Raw genomic sequence first — 27511 nt, 5'->3', positions numbered from 1 at the left:
TTTAATCTAAAAGAGTTCAGGAGGAGCAGCAAGACTATTTAAGAAAGTTTACATTGTAACAAAATATGGATTATCCTTTATTTGTAGCTCTGCAGGGCAGAACATATAGGTTCATTTGTATCATTAGATAATGGTGATGCTAATAACACTTCATATCTGACATAAGTGAATCCTAAATGGAAGTCTTAGAGAAAAAGTGAAAATGTCTGTATTTTTTACTGAGTTTAAGAGTATTTACACAAAATTTATTCATTACTTAACTCAAATATAAAAGTGGAAACAAGAGGAAGCTTATGCCGGATATTTGCCTAGGACTGGCACATATTTATTGGAAGATTATGAGAGTTATTGAGAGCAAGTCTAGCTATTATCTGTTTAATTTTTTAAAATTATATGTATCAGAAAAGTTTACTTGACTTAGAAGTTTTAAAAATGTCATTATTTGCACAGTACACGCAAGCAGTAAGATTTAACTGTCAATAGTTGCTAAGAAAGTGTAACATTAGGTTATACAAGTATGGGGGAAATAAAGACATTTTCATTCATTAAATGTGTGCACTATCATGTTACATGATATTGAATGTATGAAATGTGAGATTCATAATAAGTATTCAGACATTTATATTTTGTGCCCAAAAAAATTTTTGGACACTTACGTGATATCCATGTGCACAGTCTGTGATTTCAGCAAAATGAGAAAAATATATCTAGTTAATTTATTTTAGAATAATTTATATATTTGCTTCATTACAGGTTAGAAAGTAGAGTACATTCCCCAAATGAGAAGACTGTGGAAAAATAATAACTATTTGTAAACCTGAAATTTGTTTGAGGTTTGGAGCAAGTGCAAGATAGAGTTTAAGGTCATTTCTTATTTCATCTAAATCTTCTTAGGCTGGGTGATATATTAAGGGGATATAGTCTATAAAATGTTTTTTTTTTTTTTTTTTTTTTTTTTTTTTTTTTTTTTGACGGAGTCTGGCTCTGTCGCCCAGGCTGGAGTGCAGTGGCCGGATCTCAGCTCACTGCAAGCTCCGCCTCCCGGGTTTATGCCATTCTCCTGCCTCAGCCTCCGGAGTAGCTGGGACTACAGGCGCCCGCCACCTCGCCCGGCTAGTTTTTTGTATTTTTTAGTAGAGGCGGGGTTTCACCGTGTTAGCCAGGATGGTCTCCATCTCCTGACCTCGTGATCCGCCCGTCTCGGCCTCCCAAAGTGCTGGGATTACAGGCTTGAGCCACCGCGCCTGGCCTATAAAATGTTTTAAATCACTTAACTCTATTTCACCCAGATGCATTTAGTGTGGCTGGAAGGCTCTGTTCAGGAAATGAAGGTTTCTAAATTGTGACTGTTTTTATCAGAGGGTATATCGTTCCAGAGAGAGAGGATTGGGGATGAGGGAAAGGTCCTGGCCAGCAGCAACAGCAGACTGTCTCACACTGCCCGCAGCAGCAGGGGACTAAAATCTAAACATGAAATGTGCTTTTTGAAGAATGCATCCTCTTTGTCTTTTCCCCAGATGTACTCTCTTCCCGTTGGTTTACCATACTCTCTTGGCTTGGATGACCACAGTGAGGATGAGATGTAGAAAGGAAAACTAAGTCTTTGAGCAAGTTAATAAAATGCTTAATGATGTATAATGTTTTCATTCTTATTGCTTTATACAGAATTTCAGGAAAGATTTTGGAGTGGATAGATCTCTGGTCCTTGCATCTGATTTCTGCCTAAGCAGACATCTCTCCCAGAACCTATTTGGGAGCAAGGAGAGAAATGGAGTCAAAGGTGAAAGCTAGCATGAAGATGATTTATTCCAGTAAAACTTGAGTAATGCATCCCCGTCATCATGTCAGCTGTCAAAAATGCCACCGGCCTTTTATTTAGTTGTTTCAGTACTTACTCCTGAAAATCATCAATCTTTGGAATTGGCACTTTAATTAAAACCTAAAGGGAAGTGGTTGGTATGAATTTGTGCACAGGTTTAAGTGTACATGTGTGAATGTGTGCACTTATATGTTTTTGGAGTTTGTGTTTGTGCATGTATGTTAATGTATTTTTAATATATATACACTTACTAGTGTCTTTATGCACTTAGGGTTTATTTAAAGTCGTATTTATGGTTTTGAGAAACCTATTTATATTCACACTGAGATACAGACACATCAAAAATTATAATAAGTGAATGTATTATTTGAAGGAGACCTATTGCAAATCCCATAAAAACCAAATATTTATTCTAAAAACAAATATTTACTTCTAAGCAATATATATTCTAAAATATATTTATATATAAATATATAAATATTTGCAAAAAAACACAAATATTTATTCTAAAGGTAGGTTATTCTGGTTAATCTAACTTTTTGTAATTCTTATGTTTTGGTAACATTTTAAGTTTTAAACAAGAAACCTGTATATGACAGTACTGACTATGGTCAGACAAAAGAACAGTTAGATTTGAGGATTCTCTCACATGGCCCAATGTCTAGGAAACCAGTATCTTAAGTCTCTACCTTTGTGAGAACTCTGGTTAGATTTTCCACACAGAGCTTAGCAAGATGCTAATATTTCTGATTTCTTTCTCATCTTCCTTATTGGTGGCATTCTTCATTTTGGGCCTGAGTCACTCTCTTCTGCTATCCCCTGGATAACCAGTCAGACCCCTGCCATCTGGCACTCAAATGGGTACACTCTTTGCTAAGAGGAACATCTCTCTGTAAACCCAGACTCCATGATAAATTTCCTTTCAAGGAATTGTCTTCAGCTAATATCCAGGCTGAATAATGCTAATCTCTGTAAAAGTTTGATGAAATATTACAAGGGGAATTTATAGCTAGGGCAAAGCTATGACCGAGACAAGTGATTGTCTAAAGGAATGTCAGATTCCAGCAACATGGTCAGTAAGACACATAAAGAGAAAAAAACACAAGCTCTTTTTCTCCAAAAAACTCACACTCTGTTTGGGTTATCTTTCAACAGTGCAAAGAAATATGTGATGTTTTTGCAACAGTGCAAAAAATTATGTGATTGTCAAGACTGTATTCTAATTTACATAACCTGAAAGGCCAGGTTGAATATTTGTCCTGTTTAGTGTATACACCATGAAAATTCATCCAGCAGGACCCCATGCCTGCTGTAAGGGACCCTTGTTCAACATGCCATAATTGCCTTCACAGATTGACCCCCAAAAATGATGATTCTGAAGAAGAAAGTTCCAGGCCAGTTTTCTTGAATCAGTAACAAAGAGGGATGTTATAATAGCTAAGAGAGGAATCATCTGCAATTAGGGTCTTCTGGACAACAGAATATTGCTAAGGTAGGGATATATGATATCTTAGGAACAACATCAGTAAAAGTAACTCTGAACTGGCAATGAAATAATTGATAGTTCTGTTTTGCTGTGTGTGCCTAGGCTGAATACAGGAAAAAATACATATGTACGTCACATTTCCAGAGTCTCCATTTTTTGTCTCACAGGGATGGATATTTGGCAAGCTGTGGCATCTTGGCAATTGTCACCTCACATACAGATGGAGACAGGTATGGGTTGGTGAAGATAAAGTAGAGGGGCTGTGAGAATGGCTTGTGTGAAAGTGGGAGAGGACAAGTGCTTTTCAGAGTCACAAAAGAGTGAAGGGACAAACCTTGTATAAGACCAAGAAGAGACTATTGTAGGGCCTCTACTGTATTAACTTGCTAGGGATGCCATAACAAAATATTATACCACTGATATGGTGGCTTAAACAACAGAAATCAATGTTCTCATGCTTCTGGAGGCTAGAAGTTCAAGACCAAAGTGCTAGCAGGGTTGGTTTCTTTTGTGGCCTCTCTCCTTGGCTTGCAGATGGCTGCCCTCTTGCTGCCTTCTCACATGGTTATCTCTATGAACACATGTTCCTGTTGTCTCTATGTCCTAATCTCTTCTTAACAAAAACACCAGTCATATTGAATTTGTGTCTCCCCTAATGGATTTGTCTTAATTTAATCACCTCTTTAAAGACCCTGTCTCTAAATACAGTCACATTATGATACTGGAGGTTAGCAATTTAACATACAAATTTTGGAAGGACACAAGTCGGCCCTTAACACCCACATTACCATCTAGTACAACATGCTCTTTTCATATCCAGAGACTAGCTTGGTCTTGGTTACCTACACAGGTAGTCAAATCTCCCAGGCTGAGTTTTGTTTGTTTCTCTTTCAGCATTTCAGCAATAATGGCTCTAGGCTGACATATCTGGGATATTATTCCATGTATTTGTTATTTCTACCCATTATGCTATCTCTACTTCTAGTTTTATTAAACAACTACTAATAACCACCTCTGTAGTAGATCTCTGTCCTCAAATGTTTTTGTCCCTTTGATATTTGGCTTAGATCAGGATTCACAAATTAAATACCTACAGGGAATGAGTAGACAGCACAAATGATGAAATTGGCCCAGTATAGGCTAATAGGAGTGTTGAGATATATGGTGAACCAGAAATGAGAAAGCCCCCGGCCCTTCTAAAGGGAGAAGTGCTGCTGATCTTTTCTTGCTTGGAACCATGTGGAAATTCTGGTAGTACTAGGTTTTCTGATTTTTATAGTGAAGTTGGGGATACAGATTTTAATTGAATACTTATAATTTAAAAAAAAATTGAACTATTTCAAATAAAATACTGTGTTGGCCCTCAGTCTATATTCCTTTATAAAGATTGTGCCTTACGTCTACTAGAGATGCTGTTTCAGAGCCAATGGTCAATATAGAAATTCTCATTGAGAATAGGAAAGACTAGAATAAGGTGTTCATTTGTAGAAGATAGAGACATTTCTATTTTCCAGGATTCATCTTAGATAAAGCACTATGTATGTTTTCTGCATTTTTTTTTTTTTTTTTTTTTTTTTTTTTTTTTTTTTTGAGACAGGGTCTCACGGTCGCCCAGGCTGGAATGCAGTGGCACTATCTTGACTCACTGCAACCTCGGCCTCCTGGGCTCAAGTGATTCTCCCACCTCAGCCGCCCAAGTAGCTGGGACTACAGCCCATGCCTGGCTAGTTTTTTGTATTTTTTATAGAGATGGGGTTCTGCCATGCTGCCCAAGCTTGTCTTCAACTCCTGGACTCAAGTGATCACCTGTCTCAGCCTCCCGAATTGCTGGGATTACAGGTGTGAGCCACTTCGTCTCTGTGCATTTCATTTAAACAAACAAATAAAAATTTACTTAGAGTAAAAAGAAAACACATGGCATTCTCAAGCAATAAAAAAACTATTCACCAGGCTGGGCGCGGTGGCTCAAGCCTGTAATCCCAGCACTTTGGGAGGCCGAGACGGGCGGATCACGAGGTCAGGAGATCGAGACTATCCTGGCTAACACGGTGAAACCCCGTCTCTACTAAAAAATACAAAAAACTAGCCGGGCGAGGTGGCAGGCGCCTGTAGTCCCAGCTACTCGGGAGGCTGAGCCAGGAGAATGGCGTGAACCTGGGAGGCGGAGCTTGCAGTGAGCTGAGATCCGGCCACTGCACTCCAGCCTGGGCGACAGAGCGAGATTCCGTCTCAAAAATAAATAAATAAACAAAACAAAACAAAACAACTATTCACCTTAAATTATAAATTAGAAGACTAAGGAAGGCTAAGGGAAGAGAAGGACAGGAGAGGTTCAGCAACAACAGGTGAGCCAGTGAGATAGAGAAAGGTTGTATATCTCAGAAGGTGAGAAATTGTCCAAGCTACCACAATCAATCCAAAAGGCCTCATGGAAGTGACAGTGCTTGAGCTGGGTTTAAATCATGAGTAGAAAAGTCACTTCTAATTTTAGAATGTGGTAAAGACAGAAGCAGCATGTTACATTTAGGCAACAGTGAGGACTAACTCTTAATTGAGAATGGAAACTATCCTTCTGTAAAGTTAAACCAATGGTCATTTGTAGTTTGATGTCACTTCTGGTTGCATTTCCTAACCTTGTGATCTTTACCTAATTAAGAATAGGTGAGAGAAGAACAGAACACTAAAAGAGAGTCTGTACGGAGAGGTTCACAGGCAGTTTTTTCTGTTAAGGATCATCCTATAATCTCTAAGAGCTCAACTCTGTGGTAGCATGAAAGCAGCCATAGAGAAATGAGTGTGGTTGTGTCCTAACAACGTTTTATTTACAAAAGAGGTAGTGGACAAGACTTAGTCTGTGGGCCTCTAGTCTGGAGAGAAAAGAGACACTGATGTAGGCTAAGGGTAGGAGAGGAAGGAAGAAGCATCCAGAGAGAGGGGCCCTAAATAGTGCCAAGCGCAACACTGAACACTTTCAAAATGACTAATATGTTTTCTGAAACTCTATGGAAGTGTAAGAAAGGAAGGAACCAGTATGGTAGGGAGATGATGGATAGGTGATTTTTTTTTTTTTTAATGCAGACAGAAATGAGGGGCACTATATGGGAAAAATAAAATCCAAATGAAATGAGAGACCAAGCCTTAAATGGAAGAAGAAAGCCAGAGCATGGAGGTCAAATCATTCAGAGACATATCAAACATTGGAACAGAGAAGATCCAGTGGCAAAACAGTAGGTGATGACACAAGCCCATTGCAATAAAAGGGCTCATAAAGGGAATATGAGCTCTTATGTTACTGGGGCTACATCTTTGAACAAGGAACTCATCAACCTCATTAAGCAAGTCCTGTTTTTTCTTTCAGCAGCTGCCCCAAATTTCTTTCTTCATCTCTAGTCAACTATTCCAGCCCTAAGAGGCATCCAGGTAAATGAGAAATGATGAGGGAACATGAGCCTCTGTTGGTGTTCCTGTGCATCTCCCTCAGCACCAGGCCCACTTGCCATCTCTCCTTTTTTCTGAAAGCTTTGCCTATTCCAGTGAGGTATGAATGATCCCATAGGCACAGTATGGAGTCTACAGAGCATTAAGCCTTGCAGATGTCATTAAGGCAATGTTCCCAGCTGAAGTAATGAATGTAGCCAGCAGGAGACCCAGAGAATTGAGTTTATTGAGGGGATTGTTGTAGTCTCATTATCTAGTTTAATAATTTGGGGATCACCAAATCACATATCATCGTAACTCCTTTCTTGCCAAGGTTTTCGCCCTGTCTTTCGAGACCTGTCACTGAATCGTTTCACAGTATGCTTTAATGACAGTGGATATGGGATTCACTGTGGTTTTATAATAAAGCTGCAGCTGCCAGGCTTGTCTAAATAATTACAAGGTCTCTTTTTCAAGCACAGTGAAATGAATATCCCATCAAAAATAACACCTTGGATTTAAAATAAGGGTGCTTAGATACAACTTGCAAGAACCAAATTCTCTTTTAGTTTTCTTTTCTAGAGTAATTCCTAAACCCTGAGACAATGCCCTTTGTGTGAAGTAGAATATGAGGTACTCACTGGCTTAGGGTAAAACTGACTGTACTTGTCTCCATCTTCCACAAGCCCAGCTGATATTTTATTAACATCCCTGTGCAGGCAGCACCTGGCTCAGTGCCTTGCACATAAGAGTTGCTCAGTAAGTGGGAGGCAGGTTGGAGGGATGAATAATTACAAATTTCCCCTGTGTTTCACAGGTCTTAGGAGGAATTCAGTTAATGTCTTCTTCTCTTGTTATCTACTTTGCAAACTACCATTAGGATTGGGATACATTCCAGAGAAGGCTTTTTATTTAGCAACATGAGAACTAGGCAACCTACTTTTTTGTTCTCAAATCTGAACCACTGCTATAAAAATATTTTGAATTGATAGACAACTGGAGCTTATTTTCTGTACACCAAGCAATAGGCTATCAACTTAAAACTTGAGGGTTTTTTTTTTCAGTGAGGCTAGTTAATGTCTATTCTGTGACCAGTACTGATCACAACTTTATAATTATACGAGGACCATCATGTGGTTGGATGTTTTCTTATACTGAGAAGCAGATAGGCTCTTTTTGACCATACATTCTTTATGTTTCTCTGTTGTCATCTCTCTGCAGTTTCTGCTGATAATTAAAACCTATGAAATTCAGGACTAAATCTAATAGTTAAATAATTTATTGTATATTTAACAGACAAGCTGTACTCTTCACTTATTGAAGGTACAATTAAAAACACATAAAATTTTAATTCATATGTTTAATTGGTAGGTTTGAAGCCAATTATGGTACCAGTGTACTCTTTCCCCAATTTTAACTCCTACATTAGTTTCATTAAAAATGTTAAGTTAAAAGAAATTGTCATTAAGTATCAGAGAAAGCTGTCACTGAACCCAGCAGGTGGTATCTGTTAACAAAGCTAAGATCACTTAGGAAAATGCTTCCAATAGAATCATGTCTTGATAACTAGTGTTAAGCAACAAAAACCCCACTGCCCCCAACACCCACATCCTGTGATATCCTATACTAAAAGCGACAGCACATATCCAAGCCAGAAAATTGGAAAGTCTTAAAAAATAAAAAATAAATGACATAAACATCAGTTAACAATTATATGACAATAAAATTGGCAACCTTTAAAAACACAAACGTGCCCTAAGACCCAGGATTACCCAGTTTAAAATTATAAATGCTACTGGGGAGTATCTTCCATACTCTTGATTTTCTCTCTTTCCCAGAAGGTCTATTCACACCTGAGAAAAAGTTAGGAAAAAAGTCAAGGCCATTAATAACATTGAACCCCTGGTCTGAAGCATAAAAGTCATCTCTGCTCCTTTCTGTTTCAATATATCTCAGGAAAGGGCTATAATTACTATTAATAGTCTGAATCAAAGAAATTCTAAAAATTATAATTCTCTCTCCTTTTTGTCTTATTCTTTTCCTCCAGTTTCTACACTTTCTGTTCTGAGACAGAATCTCGCTCTGTCGCCCAGGCTCCGTGCAGCGGCGCAATCTCGGCTCACTGCAAGTTCCGCCTCCTGGGTTCATGCCGTTCTCCTGCGTCAGCCTCCGGAGCAGCTGGGACTACAGGCGCCCGCCACCACGCCTGGCTAATTTCTTTGTATTTTTAGTAGAGACGGGGTTTCGCCGTGTTAGTTAGGATTGTCTCCATCTCCTGACCTCATGATCTGCCTGCCTTGGCCTCCCAAAGTGCTGGGATTACAGGCGTGAACCACCACACCAGGTCGTCTGTACTTCTTTAATTAAAGGCACTGAGTGGAAAAATATTTTGTACTGGAGAGTCAGGAAAGTTGCACAACCTTTATGGTGAGGATATTAAAAATTATCTTTCAGCTCTTTTGAAATATACATTATTGTTGATTATAGTTACCCTACAAAAAAAAAAAAAAAAAAAAAAAAAAAAAACATCAGAACTTACTCCTCCTAACTGTATCTTTATACCTGCTAACTTCTCACCCTCCTCCTCTCATCTCTCTCCAGTCTCTAGTAACCACTATTCTACTTTACTTGTATGAAATCAACTTTTTAAGATTCCACATGAGTGAGATCATGCAGTATTTATCCTTCCGTGCTTGGCTTATTTCACTTAACAAAGAGACCTCCAGTTCCATCCATGTTTCTGTAAATGGCAGACTTTTCTTCTTATGCCTAAATAGTATTCCATTGTGTATACATACTACATTTCCTTTATTCTTTTGTCCATTGGATGACATTTAGATTGATTCTGTATCTTGGCTATTATAAAGAGTGCTGCAATAAACATGGAAGTGCAGATACCTCTTCAACATACGGATTTTATTTCTTTGGATATATATACAGTAGTAGGATTGTTAGGGCCTATAATAGTTCTACTTAAATTTTTTGAGAAGCCTCCATACTATTGTCCATAATGGCTATACTAATTTACGTTCCCACCAACAGGGTATAACAATTCCTTTCTCTCCACATTCTTGCTAGCATTTATTATTTTTTGTCTTTTGGTAGTCATTTTAACTGGAGTGAGGTAACATCTCATTGCATCTCCCTGATTAGTGATGTTGAGCATTTTTTCATATACCTGCTGCCCATTTGTATGTCTTCTTTTGCAAAATGTCTATCAGATACATTGCCCATTTTTAATTTTTTTTGCTATTAATTCTTTATATATTCATCAATTCCTTGTCAGATACATAGTTTGTGAATATTTTCTGTCATTCTGTAGGTTGGCCCTTCATTCTATTGTTTCCTTTGCTGTGCAGTAGTATTTTTTATGTAATCCTATTTGTCTGTTTTTCCTTTGGTGCCTGTGTTTTTGAGGCTTCATAAAAAATAAATAAAAAACTTTGCCCAAGCCAATGTCATGAAGCATTTACCTGTTTTATTCTAGTAGTTTCATAGTTTTGGGCTTTACATTTAAATCTTTAATTCATTGTAAGTTGATTTTTTGAAAGTGGTGAGAGATAGTGGTCTACTTTCATTCTTTTGTATGTGGATATCCTAGTTTCTCAGAGCCATTTATTGAAGGAACTGACTATGTTTTCCTGAATATGTGCTCTTGGAGCCTTTGTTGAAAGTCAGTTGGTTGTACATATGTGGATTTTGTGTTTCTGGATTGTCTCTTTTTAGTACTTCCTGTACTCACTCAACACCAAGTCTCTAGAACCTCCTGATGAATCCATTTAAAATAGTTTTGGATCTATGAAGAGAACAGGGATTAGGATCCCTTAGTCTAAGCAGTCCCTCACTGAAGCTGCTCTTCAGTTTTCATGATAGCAAGTGCCCACCAGACTGGGGAATTGGACTAGATCTGTAAGTTTCTTTTCACTAAAATTCTGTATGATATTCTGACCTTATGTATCATATAATAAAAAAGGTTTAAAAATGAGACACCACATCACCCCTGCCATAAGTTGACCTGGCTTACTACTTCTTAGACAAACAATCTGAATTTTGCTCTTAGTTGGATTTTTTGCTAATTATATGTCCTCTTGTTCTACTCCTTCATACTAACTTTGAAAACGTATGTGCATTTTTGTTAGAACTGTTAATTGGGTTTTAGGGATATGTGTGTGTATGTTTTAACAAACTATGTAACCAAGGAAGGACAAACAGAAGTTTGCCCAAGTTTTGAAGAGCCTTCCTCAACCGTATTTTTCTTCATAAGCACTGTTATTTTTAGGGATCAGTTTTGTGGATTCTAAGATTTTTCAGTAATGCATATATTGTGTTATGTTATGACTTGTAGTTTTAAAAAAGTCAAATAGTGCCAAAAGGCTTATAAAAATAGTGTTGGATTTCTGTCTCAAAACCATTAGAAACTCTTCTTTATCCCTGGCATTCTAAGATTTCATGATGTGCCTTTTTGTGGGGCTTTTTAAATTCATTTTTTGGGCACTCAGTGGGTACTTTTTATCTGGAGTTATATGCTTTTCACTTTTGGAAAATTTTCTTGTATGATTTCTTTGATAATTCTCCTCTCATCTTTTTTCTAGAACATCTATGAATACAGTGAAAAATGGATGAAGATTTAAATGAAACTTCCTCAGTTATATAATCCAAACACAAAAATAGAAGTCAAAGGAGATGGATGCCAGCTGTTAGCCTAAGAGTTGGCGTATATTTTTTGGAGTGCTCTGAGGTGTATTGCAAGTCTTGCCATTATTTGTTTACATTTTTCAAAAAGCTAAAAGTCAAAATAGCCAAAATAACTCAGACTATTTCAAAAGCTCATTGTTTGCATAGTGTATTCATTAGAGCAAGAGGAAAGTCTGACTATTAAGAGTTGCTAGGAAAGGATAAAAGTGGACTCTATGTGTAAAGAAGGGAATGAGAAGGTTGCACACAGGCAGTATACTCTTTACCAGCCAGTGCTGCCATCCCTAGTTGCTGGGAACATGGGCGGATATATAATAACGTGCCCTTTCCTAGACAAGTTTCTGGTCAACCAGGAGCTGCCTCTCCTCAGGGGCTATGCAACCACACCTCTTGGAGTTCAGAATTTAGATAATGATTAACTGATATCAAGGTTTAAAGGCGTCTTGTGTCAAAGTGAGATTGATTCAGTGGTACAATGTGTACTCTAGAGTTTTCACCATGAGACCAGATTTAAAGAAGCCTCTGAGACCAGATTCTTGTGTAGGTTTTCTGTCTTGCCCATCCTGCATTCCTCCACTCTCCTGAAGGGTTTCCCTAATTCTGTCGCTTAAACAAGAATCCCCTCCCAGGCTCTGCTTCCAAGGTACCTGACTTAAGACCACAATTATACTTTTAAATTCAAAAAGCTACTTTTCCCCTCTGATTACTCTTGTTTATAGTGTCCTGTTCTTGTTACACGAATGTGATAAGTTTAAAGGTCTTGTTCTGTTTCCCACATAATTTCTATTGTCTTTTTATATGGTTGCCTTGATCTCTGTTTCACAATTAAGGGTTTCCTCAAATGGCTCGTGACTTTTGGCTATTTATTCCTATTTAAGGTAAGGATACCATAATTGGTTTGGAAGCTTTATTAGTCAGGGTTCTCCAGAGAGAAAAAAAATCAATACGATAGTGTGAAAATTGTCAGAATAAAACTGGAGTCACTTGAGTTAATTCAAAATACAACAAAACTCTGACAAGTAGAGCCAGGGAAAGCTGTGAAGAGAGGGTTTTCATGTAATAACAAAACTAGTAACAAAACACAAAAAACTCTGCAAAAACTATAACCTTGCACAAAAGTCATTGCAACCTTACACAAAAAAATACTTCTGTAAGTACATCCGCCCATCAACTGCCTGTCGAAACTTGAACTGACTTCATTCTTGCTATTGATCTTTATAGTAATGGATAATAATTTTAAATCAATATATGATCCTTCTAATTTTTCCTTGAAAAGCCTTTGGCTTCCTTTGCCTCCTTGAATATGCACACAGTTTACTATGGCATGTGTATTCCCACTGCAATGCCATACTCCCAAATAAATATCTTTTTATTTTAGAGAGCTTCTCTTTGCTTGTTATTTAGATTCATGATAGACAGACAGTAGATAGATTGATAATAAATAGATGAGAGGAAATTTATTTAGGTAATTGGCTCATGCAATTATGGAGGCTAAGAAGTCCCACAATAAGCCACCTGCAAGCTGAGACCAAGTGAAGCTGGTAGTGTGGCTCAGTCCAGGCCCCAAAGCATCAGAACCAGGGAAGCTAATGATGTAACTTTCAGTTCAAGGTCAAAGACCTGAGAACCCAGGGGACACCCAAATCTCAGAGACCAAAGGCAGGAGAACCTGGAGTTCTGACGTCCAAAGGCAGAAGAAGGGGGTCCAGCTCCAGGAGAGAGAGTGTGTAAGCACATTCATCTTTCCTCTGCCTTTCTGTTCTATCTGGGTCCGCAGCTGACTGGCTGTTATCTGCCCACATTGAAGGTGGATCTTCCCCATCAAGTCCACTGACTCACAGTCCAGTTTCCTCCAAAAACATCTTCACAGACACACCCAGAAATGATGCTTTATCGCCATCTAGGTATCCCTTAGACCAGTGTAAGCTGACATCTAAAATTAACCATCACAGCACCTCTGCGTGAATGGTGGGCACCTCTTTGGTGGACGTAACTTGTAAGCAACTTTAGTGGGTACTGGCTTATCACTAGGCATATCCAAATAGCTTATCTTTGGGGTGGTTGAGGTTCTCTGGAGAAGCGTTCCTTTTTTATTATCCAGGTGTGGAAGCTTGATTGCCTGATATGTATTCTGAAGGGTCTGCTGTCAGGGGACAGCTTTCATTTCATCCCCTTCTTACAGTCTAATTGCTCATCCTTGCCCATTTGAAGTATAATATATTAGTCTCCAAAGCTTCTCCGATTTCATTTTTCTAGAAAACAGACCTACCATCTCCTGGTAAGAGACAGGGTAGGTAAGGGGTAATCACAGGTCCAGTTATAGGAACTTTCTAATAAGCCCCTTACTTTTATAACTTTATCCCTTTATGGCATCCTTCCAACAGCCTTGCTTTCTGTTATCCTCATCAGCACACATTTGTTTAAACTACATCTTTGTACAATATTTTATTTAACACAAATTTATGTAGTGCTTACTATCTGCTAGTGCAGGTCTAAGCACTCTGCAAATATGACTCATTTCAATATCACAACAATCTCTGAGACAATATTATCTTCATTTAACTAATGAGGTAACTGAGCACAGGGTAACTTGCCCAAGATCACATAGCTACTAAATGGCAGTACCATATTTTTTATTTCAGGAAATTTGGCCCTAAAGTCTTTGTTCTTAGCTTGCTGTATTGTTCCTCTAATATTGGCTCACTTGCCATTTTGCCAAATCTTCATTATGATGTGGGTTAAAAATGTCTGTGTTTATTGAAGGTGGAATTTCTGTTTCCAATATTGTTCTGGGGTAAATTACACAAGAAGGGGCTTACCATGATCTTTAAGTTGCTCATGTGGTTAAGGTTTTAGGGTAGACATAATTATTTTCCTTAAAGGCTTAAATATCTGGTTAGAGTGGCAGGAGTATTAGAATAGTATAACTTGGAAAAAGAAGAGTAAAGCCATTTGATTGCATTGATTAATTCCTCAGAGATTTTGATCTCCTCTCTGATTCTGGGCAATTCATCCAACTCTTTAAAAAAACTTTCATGAGATACATAGTTATAAACTATATACTTAAAGAATACAATGAGTTTTGACCAAAAAAAATGGTGAAACCATCAACATCTAGACGATGAATACATGCATTGTATCAGTATTCTTTTCATGCCCCTTTGCAATCCCTCCCTTTTACCCCCTTCCCTAACTGTCCCATGTCCCCTCACAGCCCGAAACCCATCTCCCAGGATTTTCTGTCACTACCAACTAGTTTGCATATTTCTGGAATTTTATAAAAATGGAATTATGGAATCACAAAGCATGTACTTTTTTTGGTCTTTTTTTTTTTTCTCAGAGTATTTTGAGAGCCATCTATGTTTTTACATGTATTATAGTTTATTACTATATTTTAAGTTTTCATATATTTAGTGTGTATAAATACAGTTTTGTTACATGGATATAATGCATAGTGATGAAGTCTATGCTTTTAGTGTAACCATCACCCAAATAGTGTCCATTGTACTCATTAGGTAATTTCTTATTCCTCACTCCCATCCCACCCTTCCACCTTTTCTAATCTCCAATGTCTGTTATTCCACTCTTATTGCTGACTAGTGTTCCATTATATGGATATGACACATTTGTTTATCTATTCCCTTGTAGGTAGATATTTAGTTTATTTGCAATTCTAAGCTTTACAAATTAAGCTGCTATGAACATTTGTGTAGAAGTGTTTTTATAAGCACATGCTTTTATTTCACTCAGTTAAACACATGGGAGTGGAGTGGCTGAATCACTGACTTCTTAAAAATTAACTTCTTAAAAAAGTACCAGACTTTTCTAATGCGTTTATACCACTTCATATTCCCATCAGTAGCATATGATCATTCTAGTTTCTCTATACCCTCACTAACACTTTGTATGGTCAGTCTTAGTTTTAGACATCCTAAAAGGTGTATAGTAATATTTCACTGAAGTTTTAATTTGCCTTTCCCTAATGACTAGTGATATTGAGCACCTTTTCATGTGCTTATTTATCAGCTCTATGTGTTTTTTGGTGACGTGATGGTTGACTTTTTTGCCACCTACTCTTTATTTATTTTAATATTGAGATTTGAGAGTTGTTCTTTATATATTCTGGGTATAAATCCTTTATCAGATGTATGCCTTGCACATGTTTTCTTTCAGTCTGCAGTTTGTCTTTTCATGTCTCTCAACAGTGACATTCAAAGAGCAGTTCTCAATTTTGATGAAGTCAAATTTACAGACTTATTTGTCTGACTGAAAGGTAGATTCAGAGTGGTACATAAATCTCCTGACACACAATCTAGTGTATTTCCCATAAATCCTGTCTCTCAGGTCCCACTTAACCTATCCTAAATAAAAAGATACATACTCTCAACCCAAGGGATCCAGAAAGAGCAGCCCCTAACTCTCACCATCAAGAACATTTTTATTAGTGAATTGTTCACCTTACAGTAAATTTCAGAGGCAAATTTTCGGGAAATCTCATTAAGGACTTTGTTCTATGCAGTCCCGCGTCTCTTCACAGGCCCTAATTAATTCTACATTTTTTCCCCCTTTTCTACAGGCTACAAGGATTCAATCCTCTTTCCTTTACTTGGAAGTTGTTAACACCTACTCTACTTTCTGGGTTTATTTCCTAGCAAGCCTGCCTGCAGAGTAAGAAGCCAAGCTTCTGTTTTCTCTCAAGGTCCTGAAGATAGGCACACAGACCCTTTTTATTTTAAGAAGTTTAGTACTAATCACTATGGGAAAACAGATGGTAATAGCAAAAATAACATTACCAGGAAAGTTACAAAGGTTCTAAAAATTGTACCAAATTCTTACAGTGTATTATCTGGTCCGTGATTCTTGGCTCCCTCTAAAAGGCTAACAATCAGCCTGTTTATTGTAGGTGGAGCTTCTTATCTACCTCTAGCAAAGGTTATTTTCTTCCACACATGCCATTCTTTCTAATCAGAGAATGCATTATGCCCTGAAGATTCAATAAAGGAAAACACTGTATTCCCTTAAGTGGGAAATTTGTAGCTCTGCAGGCATTCCAACTTGGTGATAGCCATAGTCCTGACCAAGAATGATTCCTTTTATTTACACAGACTTGGGGGTTACCCAGTTGAATCCATACTAAGAAGTCCTGGGAAATAAGAAAAATTCAGATACAAAAGTCTCATTCAGTGAGTTTCCAGAGACTAGAAAAATAAATTTTCAGTTTCCAGAAATTAGTAGATAGATTCTGGGGTTTTCCTGCTTCTGGAACCTCAGAGATAGAGAGTAAGTAAGGATTGATAACTAGTCAGGGGTTAAGACTGTCAGAAATTAGACATAGTAACAAAAATATTCCACGTAGTACAGTGAGGAGTTACACTACAATGGCTGGAGTTGGAAATGAAGTGTTGACTTGAGTCAGTGAGAGAAGCCAGAAATGAGGCCATAATCCTGGAAAGCTGGGTCTGAATGGCAACACCAAATTGAGCAGGGGTGAATGCAGAAGTCATTTGGTGGCACTGACTGTAAAGAGTAGGGTCAGAGGGTCATGCCAGCAGCATGGTAAAATATTTTGATGGCTTTCCACCTTTGGCTACATCAGGTTCTGACTTCTTTTTCACCTAGTTTGCCTTAAAGTTGACAAAGACTTCCTTTATCAAGTGTCTACTCTTGTGATACATGGTCTCCATTCACTTGAACCTGTTTTGTGAGTTCGTAGATCATTACAAGTGGCAGAGAAACTGAGTGATCCTCTAGTTCAACCCCCCCCATTTATCATATAATAAGATACTTTATGAAAAATAAACATAATGAGACACATATGACATTGTGATGGTTCCATTAGCAACCAACCAGATGTCAACAAGCTTTGAGGAGATTCTTCAAGACCTTTCTACATCATGGATTCATCCTGTATAATACCTGCCTTCCCTTTTTAATTTCATAGTTCAAAGGTCAAATGAAATGATGCTTATGAATGCTCTTTATAAATTATGAAGGCTGCAGGGAAATAAAACCCAAGATTCAGACAGTGATGCATGCATGTTTAAAATTATAGACTGGGTAATCCTAGGAAACAGAATTTAGAGAATTTGGGGAAACTTGTCTATAGTTCATATTACAAAAGGAATGAGAAGCAATTATCTATAAGCTAGGGAAAAAGACACAAGAATAACAGTGAGAACCACCATTTGCTGAATGTGTATTGTGTTCTTGGTGTTCTCATCTCATTTTACTGTCACAATGATCTTATACATGCTTACCTCTGTTTTCTGAGTGAGGCGACTGAGACTTTGAGAGGCTAGGAAAATCCTCCAAGGCCAAGGAATCAGGAGGAGCTGAGGCAAGATATGGAACTTATCAGTCTGACTGTAAGCCCATTTTGTTAATTTGCTTCTATAACAAAAACAAAACTTCTTGGAGGTTTGGGTGCTATATACATATATATATATGTATATATATAATATATATAATAATATATTATATATATATATATATATATTTTTTTTTTTTTTTTTGAGATGAAGTCTCATTCTGTCACCCATGCTGGAGTACAGTGGCACACTCTCCGCTCACTGCAACTTCTGCCTCCCAGGTTCAAGCAATTCTCCTGCCTCAGCCTCCAGAGCAGCTGGGATTACAAGCATGTGCCACCACGCCCGGCTAATTTTTTCTTTTCTTTTTTAGTAGAGATGGGGTTTCACCATGTTAGCCAGGCTGGTCTTGAACTCCTGACCTCAGGTGATCCGCCTGCCTTGCCCTCCCAAAGGGTGCAATATATTTGAAAGTGATGGTCTTCATGTTCAGCCTACTGCTTCTGAGCAAGCATAAGCCTGATTTCATGACTTACCCAGTGATTTCTGAGCAGTAGGAGGCTGTTAAATACTTATGAAGATGATGCCCCCAGGAGAAGGTGAGTGCTTCAAAGAACTAAGCAGGCTCTCCAGGGGAGATCTTAGTCAAGGGATGAACAAATTATCCAATTGCCCACCATCCGCACATTTAAGGGGAAAAAGAGTTATTTCTTCTGACCTACTATTTGGAAAATGGGATGTCAAGTTGCCTCATTAAAAGGGGAGAGTGGAATCTTCGATGTTGCTGATAATGCTTTAGTGAGAGCTGCAGAGGCACTGGCCCCATTCAAACAAGAGACTTAATTAAAGCTTGGAAATCATTTTACTGGATTGGATAAACAGAGAAAACCACCTCTTTCTCAAGCTACTCACTCCCATGCGGAAACATCTCCTTAGCATCAAAGTTCTATCCAAGACCCAGAGAGAGATTCTAAGGGAAAAATAGCAACCATTTTGAGATTCCTGTGTGAACAGAATTAAAAGGCATGAGAAACTCCTGCCAGGTGGGTTTTAGTTTTCTAACAGCAGAAGCCAGAAGTAATGGATTTAGACAAAAACTTATTTAGACCCAACTACTAGAGTTAACAAAAGGAAATTGAGTGAATCTTCTGGAGGCCTGGAGAATTCAGCTTGGTGACCCCACTTTAGAGTAGTTGTGTATACTGAATAAGTTAACGTAGTGATTCTAAACCAAAGGCTATTTTGCCCTCCAGGGGGCAACTGGCAATGTTTGAAAACCTATTTGTCATAACTTAACTAAGAGAGTGGTACTGGCATCTAGTGAGTAGATTATCATAACTAACAGAGTGTTACTGGCATCTCGTGAGTAGAGATCAGGAATGCTGCTAAACATCCTACAACACACTGGACATCCCCACTCCCTACTCTGCAACTAACACACCAAAGAATTATCCAGCTCAAAATTTCAACAGTGCTGAGATGGAAAAACACTGTGAGAGTGCAAAAATGAAACTGAGGACAATACCTAGTACACAGTTCGCTCACAGTGTTAACTATTGCTTTTGTTACTATAGAGCCACGATAACACAGAACCACTCTGCTGAGGAAGCTGCTCCTGCTGCTGCTGTAACCAAGCAGTCAGCTCTCCAATTGTCCCAACTGCTTAGCCAGTCATCTGGCTCCGGCTCCCAGGAACAGACTCCTGCAAGGTTCTGATTCTTGGCATCATTACGCCTTGGGTCAAAGTCTAGTGTTGATGTAACTGATTGGTGAAATGTAGATTGCTGACTGTGCTTGAGCTAAAGGCAAGATGGAAAGGAGAGTATCTAACATTTTTGGCTTCTGTAATAGGAGATTGGACCTGCTTCCCACTAAACTTCACAATAAGATGATTCCCCAAACACAGGAAGAAATTCAGTTAGACAGAAGGAGTAAGAAATTTCCATTACACTGAAATACTGCAGTCGGTGATTCGGAAAGTGAGAGAGATTATTATGAAAATTACTGAGAGAAAGGAAAAGTTATTTTCTATGTTGTTCTGAAACAGTAGGGAGTTTGTATTGAGATACATAACTAGAAGAGAGTTCTACCATTCAACACATTTGTTGTTCTTACTTTGAATTTACAATGCAATTATTAGTACTAAAGTCATTCTTAATGTTGCAATTATCACGTGACTCCTTCTAGCCTATATTTTAGTGACTTTTCTGCAGTATTTGATGCCATTAACTATTGCTTAAAATTCTTTATTCTCTTGATTTCTGCAATATCCTTGACTTTTTTTGTCTGGATTCTTCTTTGCCTGTCTCTTAATTCCTGAAGTTATGTAGAGTTTAATTCTTGGTTTTCTTCTTATTCTGCATATTCTCTAGTAGATACTGTCTATGTCCTGAATTCTGCTACCAGCTAAGACTGAAGATTTACATTTAAGACCTTGCTGCAGATCTCTCCATGAAATACTAACCCATTTAGCTATCTACCTACTACTTGATTATCTCAAAGTTAGCGTGTCTAGAATGGACACTATTATCTTTCTCCTTCACCTTTTTCCTCGTATTTTCTATCTCATTTTGTGTTGCCAAGATTTGCTAGAACAACTAAATAAGTGGGAAATATTCTAGATTCTTCTTCTCCCTTATGCTCATGTTCAATTAGCAATTAGGTCCTTTTGACCCTATGTCTCTAATATACTGTATTTTCTCCTTCTCCAACCAAAATTATTTGTTTACATGTGTTTCAATCACATTAGATAATAAATGTGTTGAAATCAGGAAAACATTTAATTTTATATTCACAGAACTGAGAACTGAGACTGCCTATGTTAACATGATTTGATTATAAAGATAAAACTGCAAACTTATAAATAATTTTGCTGTTTGTTTCAGGAAATTATTGCAGACCAATTTATCCAAGCAACCAGTTTGCCCATCTGAGCAAACAGTTCTCTTACTGGACAACATCATTTTCACTTAGGCAAACAGCTCAATTTTCAGGCAACTGTTTTCTCACAAAGAGCCTTATGTTTATCCTAAACTATTGTGTCATAAATTTTGCCTAATCTCGACAACATTCACATCTTCAAAAACACACCTCAAACTATTTGAGTATACTCCCCAAAACCCTATAAATACCCTTCTCTGTTGTCTCCTTTTGAGAATGATAAAACCCTGTTAATATGGCTTTCTCCCTTATTGCAGCATGTTTAATAAATTTTGCTTTGCCAAACAACAGGTTTATCTTGTGGATGTTATAAAGGAGTCAATAATCAGTAGGTCCAAACACAATCTTTGACACATAACACAAGCTCAATTAAATTTGTTTTTCATTAAGTAACTAAGCAGAAACTCAGGTAGGGTATTATATAAGAGAAATATGGGGGAAATGGAGAACAAGAAGGTATTAGTCAAAGGGAAAAAGAAATTCGGTTATACAAGAGTCCAGGAAATCTACTAAATGGCTAAGGGAAAAGAACTGACACTGAAACATAAGAATCTTAGAGCTCCATGAGATTGTTAATTTATGAGGTTGGCCAATCAATTGTGCACACGTGTTAGCCTCTATAAGGTGTCACATAGAAGGGACATGAAACTATCTGACAGATCTCACAATAAACAGTGTCACTTCTTTCAGTATTTTCTATTCCTAAAGGAAAGGCTTTTTCTGTATTTCTGGTCTAGGATGAAGCTCAAGATTTGCCTGTATGGGTTAATGGGAGATAAACATATATTCATTTAAATGTTCAGTGAGTATTTGTATTTGCTATGTCAAAACACCATTCTAGTTTCTAGCAACATTGAGATGAATATGGAGGGGGCTGAAAAACTAAGGGTTTATTTTATCAAAGAGAAGCAAATGAAAGGAAATAACATGTTAGAGCTATTCAATTCTAAAAGGGCTCATTCATGTTCATAAATTTTCAAGTTATCTTCTGCTGACCCTTAAAAAAAAACCTATAGAAGGCAAAAACATCGTCTCGAGTAAGGTTCTCTTTACTTCATGTGGATTCATTAACTTAGTTAAGTACTGTAACCTAGAAATCATTGTCAACGGCATTTTTGTTGTAGAGCGAAAACATCTTTTTTGTTTGTTTAAAGGAATGGAACACTGAGTAATTCTTGAAATGGAAAGTGACTCCTTATATATCACTTAATATAATTATGGCCTTCACCAAAAACTATCTGTCAAGCCAAATAATTAGTAAAGCTCTCCAGTGTGGTAAATCCAAAATGCTCTTGGTCATTTACTCCAGGGTATAATAGCTCTTAATGTCAGTAAATATTTCTTAGCAACAAATGTTAAATCTTTCTCCTCTTGTGAGTACTAGGTCTCATTTTCTTATTCTTGATTCAATAAAGATGAAGACAGTCTGGCTGTTCTTAAAGAAAAATGTTAGAGGCTTACATTAACTAAACCATTGGCATATTTGTTGAGGTTCATGAGACACTGAATTATACCCTAGGAAATAAAACGTACATGGGAAAAAAAGAACAGAAATGTAACAACGCCAAGTTATATAAAGGCCAAGAGGCTCAGGTGAAAAAGTGCAATGAGAAGTGGAGGTCGAGACAAGAACGTGGGAGAGAATGAAACCTGTGAGCCTTGAACAGAACAGAAAGACGGGCAAAAAGAAAAGTTTGGGGAGGGAAGGAAAGCAGCATGAATGAAAGATGATAGAGGATTATTTTCAGAGTAAAATTTAACTTTATTCCTAATACTGAAGATCTATATGCTACTTAAGGATATTTATTAAATAATTATGAATAATACATACATTATTATAATATAAATACATTTAAGATAGAAAGAAAACCAAAAATTAGCTCTAATCACACCATTCCCTCTAGTCCCTATTGATGTTTTGGCCTTGTTTATTACAGACTTATTCTGAGCATTTTAAAGGGCATCATTTCATCAAAATATAGACTTGATTGTGAACTTTTAAATTTATTATTGCATAAGAATTTTTATGTTAATTATACATTTCATTTGATCAAGTATATATACACCAAGGGCTTACTTAATAATTCATACATTGTTTTATCTTTGAGTAACCTTAGAATTAGAATTTTTATAAATATTTTGCTACTAAGATCTTTGTACATAATACTATTTTTCTGTTTTATAGTCACTGAGAAGGGAGTGGAGTGGACAAAACACAAACTTGGAGTTAAATAGAACTGATTTTGATTTTCAGTTCTGCTACTTATAGCTTGTAATTTTAAGCAATGTATCTAACTTCTCTTGAGCCTTGGTTTCCTAAAATATAAAATAAGAATCACTATGGTTACTTTGTAGTACTATTCTGAGAATAAGAATTAATAACTGCAAAGTGTGATGTGCTTAGAACTTTCCCTGACACACAATGAATGCTCATTAAATAACAGTTACTGTCAATATTGTTATTAGTATTAAACCTGATACTTTATGGTTCTCCTTAGGGATAACGGGAAATATCCCAGTGTGGGGTGTGGGGATAGGAAGATGTCATAAAGTAAAACATGAAAAATAAATTCAAAGTGAGGTTAGTAGCCTGATTTAATAGGATATGAGCATCTATTCAAATTCTACCTTTTAGTTTCCAGATAATCAAGATTGTTTTATGATTCTAGAGCAGAGTATTTTAATGAAAGCAATGTACTAAGATAATCAATAATTAATCTTGTATTTTTCCCCAGGTTAAATAACTTTTTTTTTTTTTTTTTTTTTTTTTTTTTTTTTTTTTTGAGGCAGAGTCTCGCTCTGTCGCCCGGACTGGAGTGCAGTGGCCAGATCTCAGCTCACTGCAAGCTCCGCCTCCCGGGTTTCCGCCATTCTCCTGCCTCAGCCTCCCGAGTAGCTGGGACTACAGGCGCCCGCCACCTCGCCCGGCTAGTTTTTGTATTTTTAGTAGAGACGGGGTTTCACCGTGTTAGCCAGGATGGTCTCGATCTCCTGACCTCGTGATCCGCCCGTCTCGGCCTCCCAAAGTGCTGGGATTACAGGCTTGAGCCACCGCGCCTGGCCTAAATAACTTTAATATTATTAACTTTTCCCCATCACGCCTCATATACTCCACATTAACCCTTTGATTCTGCCTGTAGCTTTCCACTTATGTAGAGATAACTTCTATTTAAGTCTTTGAGATGATTCCTTAGATCCTATTCCCTACTCAAACACACATAACTCAGTTTGGCACAAAAACCAAAAATTTGGAATTGCCTAACTACACATCAGAAAAACAAAAAGACAAGAACAAAAATTCTATACCTGAATGCCGATTGCAAATCTTTGTCTAGCAAAATAAATTAAATAGCTGAGTCCTGAAAGGTGACTGCACAAAATACTTTGGAAGGTATTTTATTACTGAAATCTTAATATATATATTTTTGCATTCATGTAAGTTCTTCAAAGATTTATTCTCTCAATTACCAGTCAAAAGAACTCATAACGGGAGAACCAGTGGACCAGGCAGGATTAGAGCTGCCTGGGAAGATAGATGCACTGGCCATAGCATCTCAGTTTTAAACAACCTCGCTTACTGCTCATTCCTGGACCAAGTGACAGCTAACAGAGTGGCTCATGATTCATCATTTGGATTTTTTAAAAGTCCCAAACCTGACTTCTTAGGTTTTAATTAAGATTGAGACGAAATGTCTTGATTCTTAAGTGTACTTTGTAAGAAGTCAGTAACTTGGTTCCTTTAAGGAAAAACAAAGAACAAAAACTAGAAACATACTAAAACCTGAGAAACACAGTTTTTAAAAAGCCATTGAAAGGTGTTTTCTTTCTAGAAAATTAAAACACACACATGCACACACAAACACACTCACACACAAACAGAAGAGAAAGATAACCGTACTCTGATTTTGGCACCTATACTGAAATCTATAAGTATTGTTGTTACCTGCTTGAGTTTGGATTTCTTTCTTTTCCTTCCTAGGAATGAGTGGCAGTTGTAAATAGTAGGTTTGTTTAGTTTTTATAATATTCTTAATAAGCACCTTGAATGTCCTTGCCTTCCCTCTCTCAATTGCATTTCCATGAACATGTCACAAATGTCGTTGAAGTAATTAAAACAATATGCGCTTAGAAAATCAGCATCTATAATTTACTTGCAATATTTTATAAAAGCAAATCATTTTTATTTTCCTATTATTGAAATATATCTACATAATTTTCTTTTTAAGCTCTTTTTCCATTAAAGATGCATCCTAACATTTTACATGGTTTTTCTGCCCTCTAGTCTATTCAGCTACCCATTATTAATTATTTGTAAACACAAACTTACATATGCTAAGGGAGCTTCCATTTGAAGGCATTCAATGTCTAATTCCTTTAAAATGTCTATGCTTAATAAAGTAAAAGGAGAAAAAAAGATCTGGGAACAGGGCAATGGCTACATAAGGAGGGCAAGGCAGGCAGGGAGTTGGGGGGTTGGAATTTGGTGTCTGATGTTTGAAAGGAGCCATGGCTAGGGCACAGGTCAGTACACTGTGTAAACCAAAAATAAAATTCTAAGCCCCTGACTGAGTGATGATGCACCCCCATTCTCAGCCAAGGGCATTCCAAAGTAAGCCTGAAAAACCAGTTCAGGCCATATTGACAAGGGAGGGTTGAACATGTCGCATCATATTCTCCTCCCTTTGGAATTTAGGCACAACTGACCAGCATTAATATTAAAACAGAGATCTTAAGAATGACAAAATAGACTCTTTGTAATAATAAGATCCAATTCCAACATGACTCCAGTATAACATCACATGGCAGATAGCAGGACCTTAAAGCAATTGAAGCATTTTACCCCCAAATATATTTCTTTGAAATATTTTGAAATGGCCCTGCAAATCTATCTCTTATGGGGAAAATCTGCATTCTGTGGAGAATTCTCTTCCCTTTCCAGGTTTTTTTTCCTGATCCAGAAGATAACTAAGAGTCTGGCACCTTTTTAGGTCTGATGAGAGCTCTGAAGCCTGCTACCTGGAGGCTTCATCTGCATAATAAAACTCTGGGTCCCCACAACCCGTTATCTAGACACTCCTTTCTATCGAGTCCATGTCTTCATATAATAAAGCTCTTTCAACCAACTGCCAATCAGAAAGTCTTTGAATCCACCTGTGACCTGGAAGCTCCTACTTGGAGTTATCCCATCTTTCTGGATAGAACCAGTGTGGACCTTACATGTATTGACTGATGTCCACTGTGGCTTCTGCCCTCCTGAAATATATAAAACCAACCTGTAAACCAAACATGGGCACATTTTCTAGGACCTCCTGGGGTTGGGTCATGGGTCATGATCCTCACATTTGGCAAAGAATAAATTTCTTTAAATATTTTATGGAGTTTGACTCTTTTCATTGACAATTGTTTCACTGTTTTTCACTTTTTAAAAAACCACACCTAAAGCAATGTTTTGCCTTCTTATACTTTTTTTCCCCACCTCACTGCTGTCCCCACCCCCCTTGTATCTATTTTTACACTGTATGTACATCTGTCTTCTATACATAAAAATCCTATACATAAAAACTTATTTTTACTCCCCATGTACACTCCCTTAGGGGTGATATTGTTCCCAATGAGTTTACTGTGTTTAAGAGATGGACTGGGCAAATGATGTGGTGTAAGAGAACTTTTGTATCTCACGAAGGATTGGCAGGATGCAGGATTGATGAGCTAATTGAATGGAAAACATCAGAACCAACATCCTTTGTTTTGGAGTTGTATAAAAGAGGACACTTCTTTTAGGAGAAACTACTAGGTGCTATACTGGCAATGTGAGGTCAGGTCTGAGTTCATCTGATGTCCATGGATGTGTCTTTCCCATTACATGCACATGAGATTCATTCATTCATTCTGCTAATACTTATTCATCAGTTTCTACAGTGTATGTTAAAGTGGTATCTATCACCTGTCCGTAGAAAAATAAATACTTGCTGTAAAATCAGAATTATGTCATGCATTGGTATTGCTATACAGTGTTTCAAATAACCCTACTCAGTAGGCATCTGCTGGCGTCTTTTCATGATTCAAGTTAATTATTATAAAGATTGTTTCAGTAGTCTCATATATCAGTTATAAATTCCTATACTTGGATTCTTTCCAAGTATCTGATTCTTCATGTTATCAGATTAATTGTATCTCCCAAAAAGATATGTTAAAGTTCGAATGCCCAGTACCTCGAAATGTGATATTATTTGGAGATAGAGTCTTTGGAGAGGTATTCAAGTTAAAACAAAGTCATTAGGGTGGACCCTCATCTAACACAAATAATGCCCTTATAAAAAGGGGGAATTTGGACACTGTCAGTTTGGTAAGGATTCCATAGCAAAATGCCACAGGCTAGATGGTATTAAATAACAAATTTACTTGGTGGCTAGAAGTCCAAGATCAAGGCACTCTCAGGGTTGGTGTCTGGTAAGACCTCTCTTCCTGGCTTGGTGATGGCCACCTTCTAGGAGGGTCCTCATTTGGCTTTCCTTTTGTGCATACACCAAAAGAGGCCAAAGGCGATCTCTGGTGTCTTGCTCTTCTTCTAAGGACACCAATTCTGTTGGATTAAGGACCCCCCCTTCTACCTCATTTAACATTAATTACCTTGTTATAGGTTCTACCTTCAAACAGAGGCACACTAGGGCAAGGGCTTCAACATACGAACTTTGGAGGGACACTCTTAGGTTCCTAATAGATACAGGGACTGACGCAGACAAGAAGATGTGAAGTGACATAAGGAGAAGACAGTCATCTGAAAGCCAAGGAGAGAGGTTTGGAACAGTTCCTTCACTCACAGCCCTCAAAGGGAGCCAACCCTGC

The sequence above is a fragment of the Rhinopithecus roxellana genome, chromosome 17 (genome assembly GCF_007565055.1).
Source record: "Rhinopithecus roxellana isolate Shanxi Qingling chromosome 17, ASM756505v1, whole genome shotgun sequence".
NCBI lineage: Eukaryota > Metazoa > Chordata > Mammalia > Primates > Cercopithecidae > Rhinopithecus > Rhinopithecus roxellana.
The sequence above is the reverse complement of the archived record's forward strand: the minus strand, read 5'-3'. Positions refer to the sequence as shown.